Source organism: Taudactylus pleione, unplaced genomic scaffold (genome assembly GCF_031769625.1).
Source record: "Taudactylus pleione unplaced genomic scaffold, aTauple2 ptg000085l, whole genome shotgun sequence".
Taxonomy (NCBI): Eukaryota; Metazoa; Chordata; class Amphibia; order Anura; family Myobatrachidae; genus Taudactylus; species Taudactylus pleione.
In genome coordinates this window covers 2,380,992-2,392,848 of record NW_028284487.1, presented here as the reverse complement: position 1 = coordinate 2,392,848, position 11,857 = coordinate 2,380,992, and the positions used below count along the sequence as shown (strand labels likewise).

Genomic DNA, 11,857 nt, shown 5'->3' with positions numbered 1-11,857 from the left:
TGGAGGGGGGGGGGGGGGGGTTAGATTTCAGAGTAAATGGGGGGGTGGGCAACATTTCTTTGGTGGTATAGTCATACAGGGTGGGGAAAGAGGTGTGTGTGTGTTTTTGGCAAACATTGGTGGGTGTGATTTTTATTTTCTCCTTGCATTTGTTCGTTTATTTATGTCTTGTAACAGCGGGAGCATCCATCTGGGCTGTCCAATCTAATTAGTTGAGTAATCTCCTATAACTTTTTATTTTTTATTTTTTTTTGTATTTAAATATATCTTTTCTCCGGACTTGGGCTACTTTTACTCTATGGAACTGTAGCTTTCTGCCACAAGGATCTGGATGGCACTTTCAGGTTCTCCATTTATTTTTGTAAATTTAAGCTTGTCTGTTTTTGCATAATGTTGTACAGCGATTGCCCGCTTCTGAAATTGCTATGCTTATTTCCTTGTCCATTTCTTACAGCATGTGTCCTCTATGGGAAGTAAATACAAACATTCAGAGGTTTTTTTGGTTTTTTAAGTTTTTAATAAAGAATATGCAATTAAAAAAAATAAAAATAAAGCTGTCCAGTATTTATGAACTACCTGCAAAAGCAGCCAGTATATAGCCTGCATGAAAAAGAAATGTATTTGCATTCCTTTCACTGCAACATGGTTGGTTCCAGATATGCTTTTTTTTTTTTTTCTGTTCTCTGAACCAGTCCACATGTGTTTCAAGAGCCATCATCCTGTGTTTTTGATCCAGAGAATAAGATATATTGCCCCTTGTTTTATAGTGTCCAATTTTTAAATGACTTGTAATCTACATTAGCCGAATGCTTGCTTGTGTTCACTCACTTTTCTGTATTGCCATGGCCAAAAGTTTTGAGAATGACACAAGTATTGGTTTTCACAAAGTTTGCTGCTTCAGTGGTTTTCCACCTTTTTGTCAGATATTACTATGGTATACTAAAGTAAAAATCCAAGCATTTCATAAGTGTCAATGTAATTGCATAAACTTAAAAGGCAGTGTTGACCCTTCTTTTTCAAGACCTCTGTAATTCACCCTGGCATGCTGTCTATCAACTTCTGGGCCACATACTGACTGCCGCCTAATCAATGCTTGGAGTTGTCCACCCCACCTCTTGAAGATTGAGCCCAAGTTCTCAATGGGATTCAGGTCTGGGGAGTTTCCTGGTCATGGACTCAAAATGTGGATGTTTTGTTCCCCGAGCCACTTGGCTATCAACTTTGCCTTAACGCAAGGTGCTAAATCATGCTGGAAAAGGCATTGTTTGTTACCAAACTGTTCTTGTATTGTTGGGAGAAGTTGCTCTTGAGGATGTTGTGGTACCAATCTTTATTCATGGCTGTTAGGCAAAATTGTGAGTGATCCCACTCCCTTGGCTGAGAAGCAACCCCACACATTAATGGTCTCAGGATGCAACTTCTCCCAACAATCCAAGAACAGTTTGGTAACAAACAATGCCTTTTCCAGTATATTATCACTTTTGCCTTATGGCAAAGTGCTCCATGTGGCTTGGACCAAAACATCCTAAGGACGCTCCAGGCAGCACTGCTGCATAGATTCTGGCTGCAGTATGCCATTCTAGATACCTTGGTAGCTGGATGAGGCTAGCGGAAAAAAATAAATATCTCAGAGGACCAGACCAAATGATTCTCTATTAAAAGAATTAAGCATAATGTTAATAATCTAATGCTGCCATTCTGAGATGGAAACCGGGCTGCTATTGCAAATATCACTGTGATAATTATATTTGGAACCCCCCCCCCCCACTTGAAATCTGTTTCTCCTGCATAAAGTATATGAAAGCCTCTGCTTCTACCGTGTTTCCCCGATGAGACCTACTACGAAAATAAGACCTACCCTTAATTTGGAAACCCGGTCCAAATTAAGCCCTACCCTGAAAAAAGACCTACCTGAACTCATTTTCAGCTGGGAACGCTGCAGAGACCAGCGTTCCCAGTCATGCAGTGCATGGGTGACGTCATGACGTCACCCGCGTGCTGAGGATCCTGTGTGGCCGCTCCTGTTGGATCATGTTAGATCCAGGCAGCGCACAGGTGAGAGCGACATCCCGGACGGCGGTGAGTCAGCTAAGTCCACTGCAATAAGGGACACTGCTACAGGGGGGGATCTGCATAAGCGGCACTTCCACTAGGGGGCCTGCAAGGGGGGGGGCATGCATAAGGGGCACTTCTGCAAGGGGGGGGGGGGGGCATGCATAAGGGGCACTTCTGCAAGGTGGCCTGCTTATGGGACACTTCTGCAAGGGGGGGGCCTGCATAAGGGCATTGCTGTCAAAATTAATATAAGACCTACCCCGAAAATAAGCCCTAAGGTGTTTTTGTTAACAAAAAAAAAAAATAAGACAGTGTCTTATTATCGGGGAAATACGGTATGCAATGCAACCTGCTGTAAAACAAATTCAACTTTATGAATCTAAAGTTTCATCCCAGTATCAATCAATTTTAGCATTTGATTTTGCTACTTTTTTTCCCCCCCTCAGATCTCGTTGCTGGATTACCAGTGTGCTTCTTACTGACTCATTTTAAAGCTGCATAATCACTTATAAGTTTCTGCTGGGAAAGCCTTGCACCAAATTGAATATGAGCCAATATGTCAAAACATTAAGTTTAGCACTTTAAAATTGGGTATGAATAAGACATACCCATCAAAAGCTGAAATCTTTAATTGCTGATTCTGTTTGATGGTTTTACCCTGTCTGCAGCATCATACCGCACTCATGTTTGGGCCTCAGGAAAAAATGGTTGCAAGAAGAGACTCCAGGGAGGGAAAGGAGCATGTACATTGTTGGTAATGGAGTGGTAAATGGCCTCATGTGGACCTAATTACTTCATCCATGAGTCTGAGGAGACCTGGAAACATGCATGATTATTGGTACCTGAGCCTATTTTTGAGAAATGCTGCTCTAGGCTTTGTAACTTGACCTAATTGGTATTGGATTTATTCTGCCAACTGAAATCATTTGATCATAATACTTGGACTATTTGAATCTCTATATCAGCCAATTTCTACAGCACAGTTTGGTAATAAAATATTTTAAAAGCAAGTATTTGGTGTTGGCCAGATTATACTACTTTAACCACTCTGCACTGACTGAAAAAATCCCAGGTTGATGCAAATGAGCGCGCATCAACCAGGGATTTTAGTTGGTGTAAACGGATCAACCCGGGTCCAGTGACCTGGCTATCTTGCAGGGTTGAGCACGGGTGATTCCCATGTTGCCCTGCAATGTAAATGGCTCGGCCCAGGTCACGACCTGGGTCGCGCTGCATGCCGTCTGATTGGCTGGCTTCAGTGGCGCTTGGAGATGACATCTCCAAGCGTCCACTGCCGGGCCAACCAGAGAGATCTAGCTGCTTCCCAGAACAGAGCAGCGCACCCCACCTGCCCTTACTGCCTCCGGACCGCTGCGGAGTAAGGTAACTAGGTCTTGGAGGGGAAGAAGCGCAGCTCACCTGCGCCAGAGTACCGGGTCAGTGCTGACCCGGGTCCGGTGTGAATGATGCCTGGTTGGTGCTGCGGTGTAAAAGGGGCTGTGTCCTGGGTCTGATCTAGGTTCAGACCTGGGATTTTGGTGTAAATGCGGTTTTAAGAATGCTTTGGAGGTACGGTGAAATGTGGTAAGTGACAGTGTAATACCCTTTTTCCACTAGTTTGCCGGGTCACACCTGGGATGATCATGCGCCCATCCCAGGAGCGACCCGGCTGAGACCCTCAGACAGGCAGCCCCGACTCGGCACTAATGCCGGGTCGATGATGCCATCGGTGTCACGTGATGAGCCGGCGCTTGGAGATGAGAATCTCCTAGCGCCGGCTCTTCCTATGCAGAGAACAGGACCTGGGTCGCATTGACTACAGGTTACCTGTTCACACTGCTTCCTGAGCTGGGTTGAACCCACGTTCAACCCTGCTCGTGACCAGGGTTGAAATGCTGGCTCGCTCGACCCGCCTTATTGAACCCTACCCTTTCATAATACTCATGAAGGACAAGATATCCGCACAGACCCTTATCTAATCATTGCATTTCCCAAGTAAATATCCTATATCATTTTATACTTGCTATTGGGGAGGTGCACCCAAGAATAGGGATAATCACAATTAGAACAAAGTATTCTTATACGGGGCACTCCCAGGCTAAACATAGATCATAACCAATTCTATCTATAGTGACCTTAAGAAAATTGTTAAAATATAACTTTTAGTAGATCATATGTAAAACAGTGAAATGTTTTGGGGGTTTTTATTCTACAATAAAATTATTAAAACTGTGTTGTCCACAATTATTCTGCTTTTGTATCACTGTGTTATAATATAATGCACTATTGTGAATATACTCCTGGTAACTAAATATTGTTACAATTTCCACTGGTGTAGAATACAATGTGTCCTATCACCACAATTTGCTAAACTTGCACATAAAAATTAGACATTTCTGTTTTCACTGAAAACAGATGACCTAAGAGTGAATGTTATAATACAACATAACATGTTTGCAGCTTCTAATGTATTAACTTGATCACACCCACACTCTGCAGCATTGGATGGTTGCTGACATTATCCTAATGCATACTTATCTGTGTTAATGTCAGTTTACCTCTATGATGATGTACTTTTACCTTAGCTCTTTTTCTAAGTCTTAAATCCTCTAGCTCCAACCACTGTCTATTTTATTATTTAATTTCTGCTCCCACCAAATCTCCACTTTTATTATACTCAATAATAAGCTTTTTGTTTTAGACACTTCCCACACTGTACTCTTACTTGCATTTCTGAAAATCTATACTCTCTTACATTCTTTCTTCATTCCTACTTTCAACTTTTTCGTCCCCTATTTACATCATCCTTACCATTACCATGTTTTCTTCAACTCCCGCCTTCACTCAGTGTCTACCTAATCTTTTGTTCTGCCATTTACTTCCACCTTTTATCCTTTCCCCCTTGTCTCCTCCACTTCCTCTTCCCCTTATATCCTCTCCTCTGTTTACCTTCCTCCCCATCTTCCATTACTCCACTTTCAATCTCTTATACTCCACCGGGGTCCTTCTACCTCACTGCTAATCCCTCCTCCCACCCCCCTCTCCATGTTACTTCACCCCACAGCCATCCACATATCAATAAGCTCCCTTCCTACCCACCTGCTGGCTCCCCTTCTAGCACTGGAGACCGCACCATCGCTACACTCTAGTCATCTTGGTCCCCCAAATTAATCTCACCTCCATGCTACAGCAACCCTGATAATATTCAAATCTTTACAGCAAACTTTGTCTCTATCCTGTGCCCTCTGGAATGCCAGGTCAGTCTGTAATAAACTGGTCCCAACCCATGACCTTTTCATATCCAACTCCCTGAATCTCCTAGCCATTACTGAAACCTGGATTTTACCCTCTGACAACACTTCTTCTCCTCTGGGGGCCTCACCTTTTCCTACACCCCATGACGTGGTGGTCACTATGGTTGTGGGGTTGGGGTCCTCCTATCCCCTGGTTAATCATACCAACCCATTCCCTCTGAACCATCCCTTACATGCTCTACATTTGAAGTCCATGCTTTACGCCTCTTCCACCCAGTACATCTCTGAGTAGCTGTCATTTACCGTCCCCCTGGCCTTCCCTCCAAGTTCCTTGACGACTTTGCTTCCTGGCTCCCTCACTTTCTCTCAGACTTTCACTCCATTATCCTAGGTGACTTCAATATTCCAACTGATATCCCCACAGAATCCTCTGCCTCCAAACTCCTCACCCTCACATCTTCACTTGATCTCTCCCAATGGACCTCCTCACCCTCCCATGTGAGTGGCCATTTGCTTGATCTGGTCTTCACTCACCGATGTGATATTTCTGATCACTCCAATTCCCCTTTCCCACTTTCTGACGATCACCTTCTCTCTTTTAACCTGTCCCTCTCTCCTTCCCCTCCTCTACCTCCAAAAGCCACCATCACTAAGCGTAACATTGACGCTATCGACACAGTTTCCTTATCTTCCCTGCTTGACTCACTTCTCTCCCCTATCCTCTCTCTCTCCTGCCCTGACCAAGCCACTTCCCTATACAACGCCTCCCTTACTTCTGCTCTGGACTCTGTTGCTCCGGCGATCACTACTCACACTCGCAGATCTACTCCTCAACCCTGGCATTCCAAATGCACCAGATACCTGCAAAAGTGTTCACGAACTGCCGAGTGACAGTGGAGAAGATCATGCTCTAAGGCAGATTTTCTCCGGTTCAAATTTATGCTCTCATCCTATAGTGCTGCTCTCTCCCTCTCTAAACAGTCATATTTCAAGACCGTCATCTCCTCTCAGTCCTCTAATCCCCAGCGTCTCTTCACCACTTTCAACTCCCTCCTACGCCCACCCCCTCCACATCTCCCCTCCTTGCTCTCTGCCCTTGACTTTGCTACCTACTTTACATCTAAAATTGATTCCATACATCAGGACATCATATCCAACCAGTCCCCCAGCTCTCCACCTCCTCCTTTCCCAGATCACCCCTCCCAATCAACTTTACCAACTCTAACATCCTTCTCCCCTGTATCTGGAGAGGAAGTCATGGCCCTCATCCAGTCATTCCCCCCCCTTCCACCTCCCCCTTTGATCCTAACCCCTCCCGTCTCCGCTTCCTCTTTGCCTGCTCCCATCTTGCCCACCTCATTAACCTCTCCCTCATCAGGCACTGTTCCTTCTACATTCAAGCATGCCCTTGTCTCCCCCATTCTTAAAAAAACCTACCCTTGATCCTAGCCTTCTTTCTAACTACCGACCCATCTCTCTCCTCCCTTTTGCCTCCAAACTCCTTGAGTGGATTGTCTACAAATGCCTTATCGCTTTTCTTTCCTCCCACTCCCTCCTTGACCCTTTTCAGTCTGGCTTCCATTCTCTCCACTCCACTGAAACTGCCCTCATGAAAGTCAGCAATGACCTCGCTGCCAAATCCAAGGGCCACTACTCTCTTCTCATTCTCCTTGATCTCTCTGCTGCTTTTGACACTGTGGAGCACCCACTCCTGCTGCATATCCTTCACTCCCTTGGTCTATGTGACCCTGCCCTCTCCTGGCTGTTGGCTTACCTCTCTGACTGATCTTTCTCAGTTTTCTCTCTTGGCTGCTTCCCCCCCCCCACAGCCTCTTGCAGTAGGTGTTCCCCAAGGTTCTGTTCTTGGACCTCTTCTATTCTCCCTCTATACCTCCTCTCTAGGTGAACTCATCAGCTCTTTTGACCTCCATAATCATCTCTATGCTGATGATACTCAAATCTACCTTTCCTCCCCTGATCTCTCTCCCTCTCTTCTGACTTGTATATCCAACTGTGTCTCTGCTATCTCTTCCTGGATATCCCAGCGATTTCTTAAACTTAATATGTCTAAGACAGAGCTGATCGTTTTCGCACCCTCCCACATAACCTCACTATTTCTTTATCAATTGATGGAATAACTATCTCATCTAGTCCCAAGGTGCGTTGTCTTGGAGTTATCCTGGACTCATCCCTCTCCTTCAAACCACATCTCCAGAACCTCTCACGGTCCTGTCGTTTCCATCTCAAAAATATTTTGAAGATCAGACCCTATCTCACCAAGGATGCTACAAAACCCTCATACACTCACTGGTCATCTCCAGATTGGACTACTGTAACCTCCTCCTATCTGGCCTCCCCAAATCTCATCTCTCTCCTCTCCAGTCTATCCTTAATGCTGCTGCATGGCTTATCTTTCTCTCCAAACGCTCTACATCTGCCTCCCCTCTCCTACAAGCCCTCCACTGGCTCCCCCTTCCCTTTTAGAATCCAATTTAAGGTTCTCACACTCACTTACAAAGCCCTCACCCAATCTTTCCCCATATACATCTCTGATCTCATCTCCCTTTCCTCTCCGCTCTCTTTGTTCAACTAATGCACGCTGCCTTTCATGCCAGCTGATTACTTCGTGTCACTCCCACCTCCAAGATTTTGCCCGCACTGCTCCCCACCTCTGAAACGCTCTCCCACTCGCCATCAGACCCTCCACCTCTTTGCAATCCTTCAAACGGGCTCTCAAGACCCACTACTTCATCAAAGCCTTCCAGCTATCATTCTAACTCCCTGATACATGCTCCTTCCTCCCCATCTGTGTCACCCCTGTTTGTCTTCCCCTCCCTTTTAGAATGTAAGTTCTTACGAACAGGGCCATCTACCCTCTTGTGCTTCTCCCTACTTTAGTTTCATCTCCTTTTTACTCACCACTAGGGCACCTAACACTTGGTTGCTTATGCTCTGTTGCTTATTTGGGTGTTATGGTCGCTAATATAGCAATATATATTATCCATCTCCGGGTCCTGTATTTTATTGTTCTGTAAGTAGCTTGTCTACATCTTGTATTTTGTAAGGTGCTGGGGAACATTTGTGGTGCCATATAAATAAATGATGATAATAATAAAAAAGGAAAGTACTGGGAAAAATGGCTACATGGAGATACTGGGTTGAGTGGCATCTTTGGGAAAACAGTAGTTAGAAATGATGCCACAATTCATATGTTAGCTTTAAATAGAAAAAAACTACACTTTGTTACCAATCTCTTTTACAATAACAAAATAAATTGAAACTTCTTTAGTTCTTTAATCAGTTGTTTGCTGTATTATGATATTTTTTTATGGTTAAAAGCTAAATGTTTTTAGGATAAAATGTATTCTCATTAGCAGAGAAGAAACAGAGTTTGTAATTGAACAAACAACACGTCTAACATTGGATATTAACAGGAAAGGCTTCATAAAAGTGGACCGGATGAAAAAGTTGAGTATTGACAAATCTGAACCCAGGACCTTCTGAATGAAAAGCAGATGTGATAACCACTACACTATGAAACTAAGATGAGTGGATAATGGGTGGCCAAATTTGTATGATCACAAATGTGCATGATCACTTTGTTACCAATTTATTATACAATAACAAAATAAATTGAAACTTCTTTAGTTCTTTAATCAGTTGTTTGCTCTATTATGTTAGTTTTTTTATGGTTGAAAGCTAAAAGTTTTTAAGATAAAATGTATTCTCATTAGCAGAGAAGAAACAGTTTGTAAGTGAACAAACAACATATTTCACATTGGGAAGTAGCAGGAAAGCTACTACAAGGCTTTCCTGCTACTTCCCAATGTGAAAAGTATACCTGATGGTATAGTTCATGATGGATAAACTTGATTTCACTGGGGATTGAACCCAGGACCTTTTGCATGTAAAGCAGATGTGACAACCACTACACTATGAAACCAAGAGGAGCGGACAATGGGTGGCCAAGTTTGTATGATCACAAATGTGCATGATCACTTTGTTACCAATTTTTACACAATAACAAAATAAATTGAAACTTCTTTATTTCTTTACTCATGTCGAAGCTGGATTAGAGGCTGAGATGGAATCAGCGTAAAAATTAGTGTGCGTGACGCCATCTTGCGAATGGCAGCTAGACTCCATCTTAAAAATAAGAATCTGCAAGACGCCATTTTGCGACCAGCGCCATTTTAAGTTACAACTCACAAGCTAAGTACAGATGGCAATGTTTCTGATAATCTACCAAAAACAACTAGAAAAACAGCCTCCTGAGAAAAGTAAATAGAATAGACAATACACCAGAATACTGTGAGTGGTTTACATACAAATTGGGAATCCCTGTATATAGACAAGTATAGTTGTGGCAATTGTAATATAACCCAGACATTGATCTACACAATTGAATTTGAATCCTAAACAGGTTTTAGTCCCACTCCCAGACAGAATGGCCCCAGCTTCACAGCTGGGGGTAACACATTTGCATTGCAGTTTGAATCTAAGTAAGGAATGAGATATGTGTGTGTGTGTATATATATATATATATATATATACACATATATATGTTAAGTCCATCATAGATAGAATCTCATGCATAAACACCGCACATTCCGCACAGTTGCGCTGCTAACATGACGCTCAGTAGCGAATGCACAATAACCTGCATGTGAACGCTGTTTATTAGCTGCATGCATGCACATCTGCCCCAAATCAGATAAACCTAACTAGCGTCTTTTCCCATATCCCTAATACTTACATAATGCACACTTACACAAAAGGTTCCATAGCTATAAAGTAAAAGATCCAAGTTTTATTCATTTATTACAAATGCTGTGAAATAAAGACTATTTTGGTATCTAAGGTTTAATACATGATAAGTAAGCCGTGTTTGATATTGTACTGATCCGCACTTTATCCACAGCTTTCCGGTATCAACGGTGTGAAGATCAGAACATGTGTTCACAACTTATGGACCGTAAAGACATAAAGAACCAAAATGTACTTTGTAAAACCAACAGTCTAGATTTGAATGCAGGGGAAATAGAGGAGGCAGCAAGCTTTTAGGGACTGTTCTGTGTCCATTTGAACCAACCTGTTAAATGCCCTGTAACAAATGCACCCGCACTGGGAACCAATGGGATCAGCAACAAACTCCTCTATTGTGTTGTCTATTTCTGGGGGGGTATAAATGTGTGTTCTGACCCTGGGTTCCTAGTCTTCTTGCTGAATGCTGATTGACGTTGGTTTCTTGCTGATGCCGGGATCTGGTCCAGAGCGCATGCGTATGTATAACTGTACTTGGATCTGTATAATTTCTTTGCGCTAAATTGTACTTAGATCATAGCGTGTAACTGACTGTACTTTTACTTGAATAATACTTTGCTTTGAAAACACAGGTTCAAGGTCTAGAGTCTTTATTTAATGTATGACTGCATACGCAAATTGCGTCAACCTTAGAGGTTTATAGGCAAGACATTAGAAGGTATAGGCAGGAGTGTATAGAGGTTCAAATCCAGAATTCTTACTTGGGGGCTCATAGTGAAGTCACGTACCTAATAACACGATATTTACATGGATATCTATATCTCAGCAAAGGGTGGATAGTGGCCACAAGCAGTCTTACCTGCAACCATTCGATGATGAGAGATCGCTACCCGTTATCGTGTGACCAAGAAACGCTGACTAGAATCCAAGGACAAGAGAGGAAGAAGTTTGTTTTCCTTTGTTGATAGTAAGGGTAAGTCATACGGTTGTATAGTAGTCCCATTATTGTGTATGCAACCGGTCGCACAATAGCGTATACGTATTTCCGGTTGTGCTGCCACATGTTTAAACAAAGCCGTTGAGGTTTACATTTTTCAATTGTTGCCAATAACTGAGTTAACGTGTATTTTTCTGCGCAGGAAAAAAGTGTGTAACTGAGTGTTTAGGGTGTAACACAGGACCTAAATGTTAAGGGTACTGTAGGACCCTTAAGTGCTAGGCACAGGAAGGTGGCCTAGTGACTCGGTAGCAGCATACCGTTTACTTTTACACAGAGCAGGTGTATGGTTTGTTATTTTTGTTAGGGTTCGGCTCCCAGCATGATTATAGTGTTCAGTAATCAATGTGTGTGATCTGTTAGGCTTATTTGAACATTATAATTGAACCACATAATCTTGGCTAGATTTTGATTGTGAGCTGGTGAGAGGGTGGACGAAATCAACTGGAACAAAAAGGGTACTTAGCTGCCCCCTAGCAGTTGAAACATAGTCAAAAAGGGATTTTATTGTATGGGAGCATCTTCCTTCCATAGGTGAGTGAAGGCATCTAGAGGTCCTTCATAGGGTTTGGTGGATACACCCTTTTTCAAAGGCGTCCGCAGGTAAGTGAAAGTTTCTTGACTGTCTTTCACCAGTTTAAATCTTTATTGAAGAATGTAAGAGTTGTCTCAAGATGGGAGCCACGCAAACAATAGAGATGTTAGACAATGATGTACTGCTAATGGAGGCGCCGCTTGGATTGGCCCGTCGTATTATGCATACTAAGTACGGTACTTATGCAATAAG

The 11,857-nt window shown here is 43.0% G+C and overlaps 1 non-coding gene across 1 annotated transcript; it reads right to left on the bottom strand.

Moving 5' to 3' along the window:
* Positions 1-9,179: 9,179 nt before the first annotated feature.
* TRNAV-UAC (transfer RNA valine (anticodon UAC)) lies at positions 9,180-9,252 on the bottom strand. The gene has a single exon. It is a non-coding gene; the product is annotated as a tRNA-Val (tRNA).
* Positions 9,253-11,857: the final 2,605 nt, after the last annotated feature.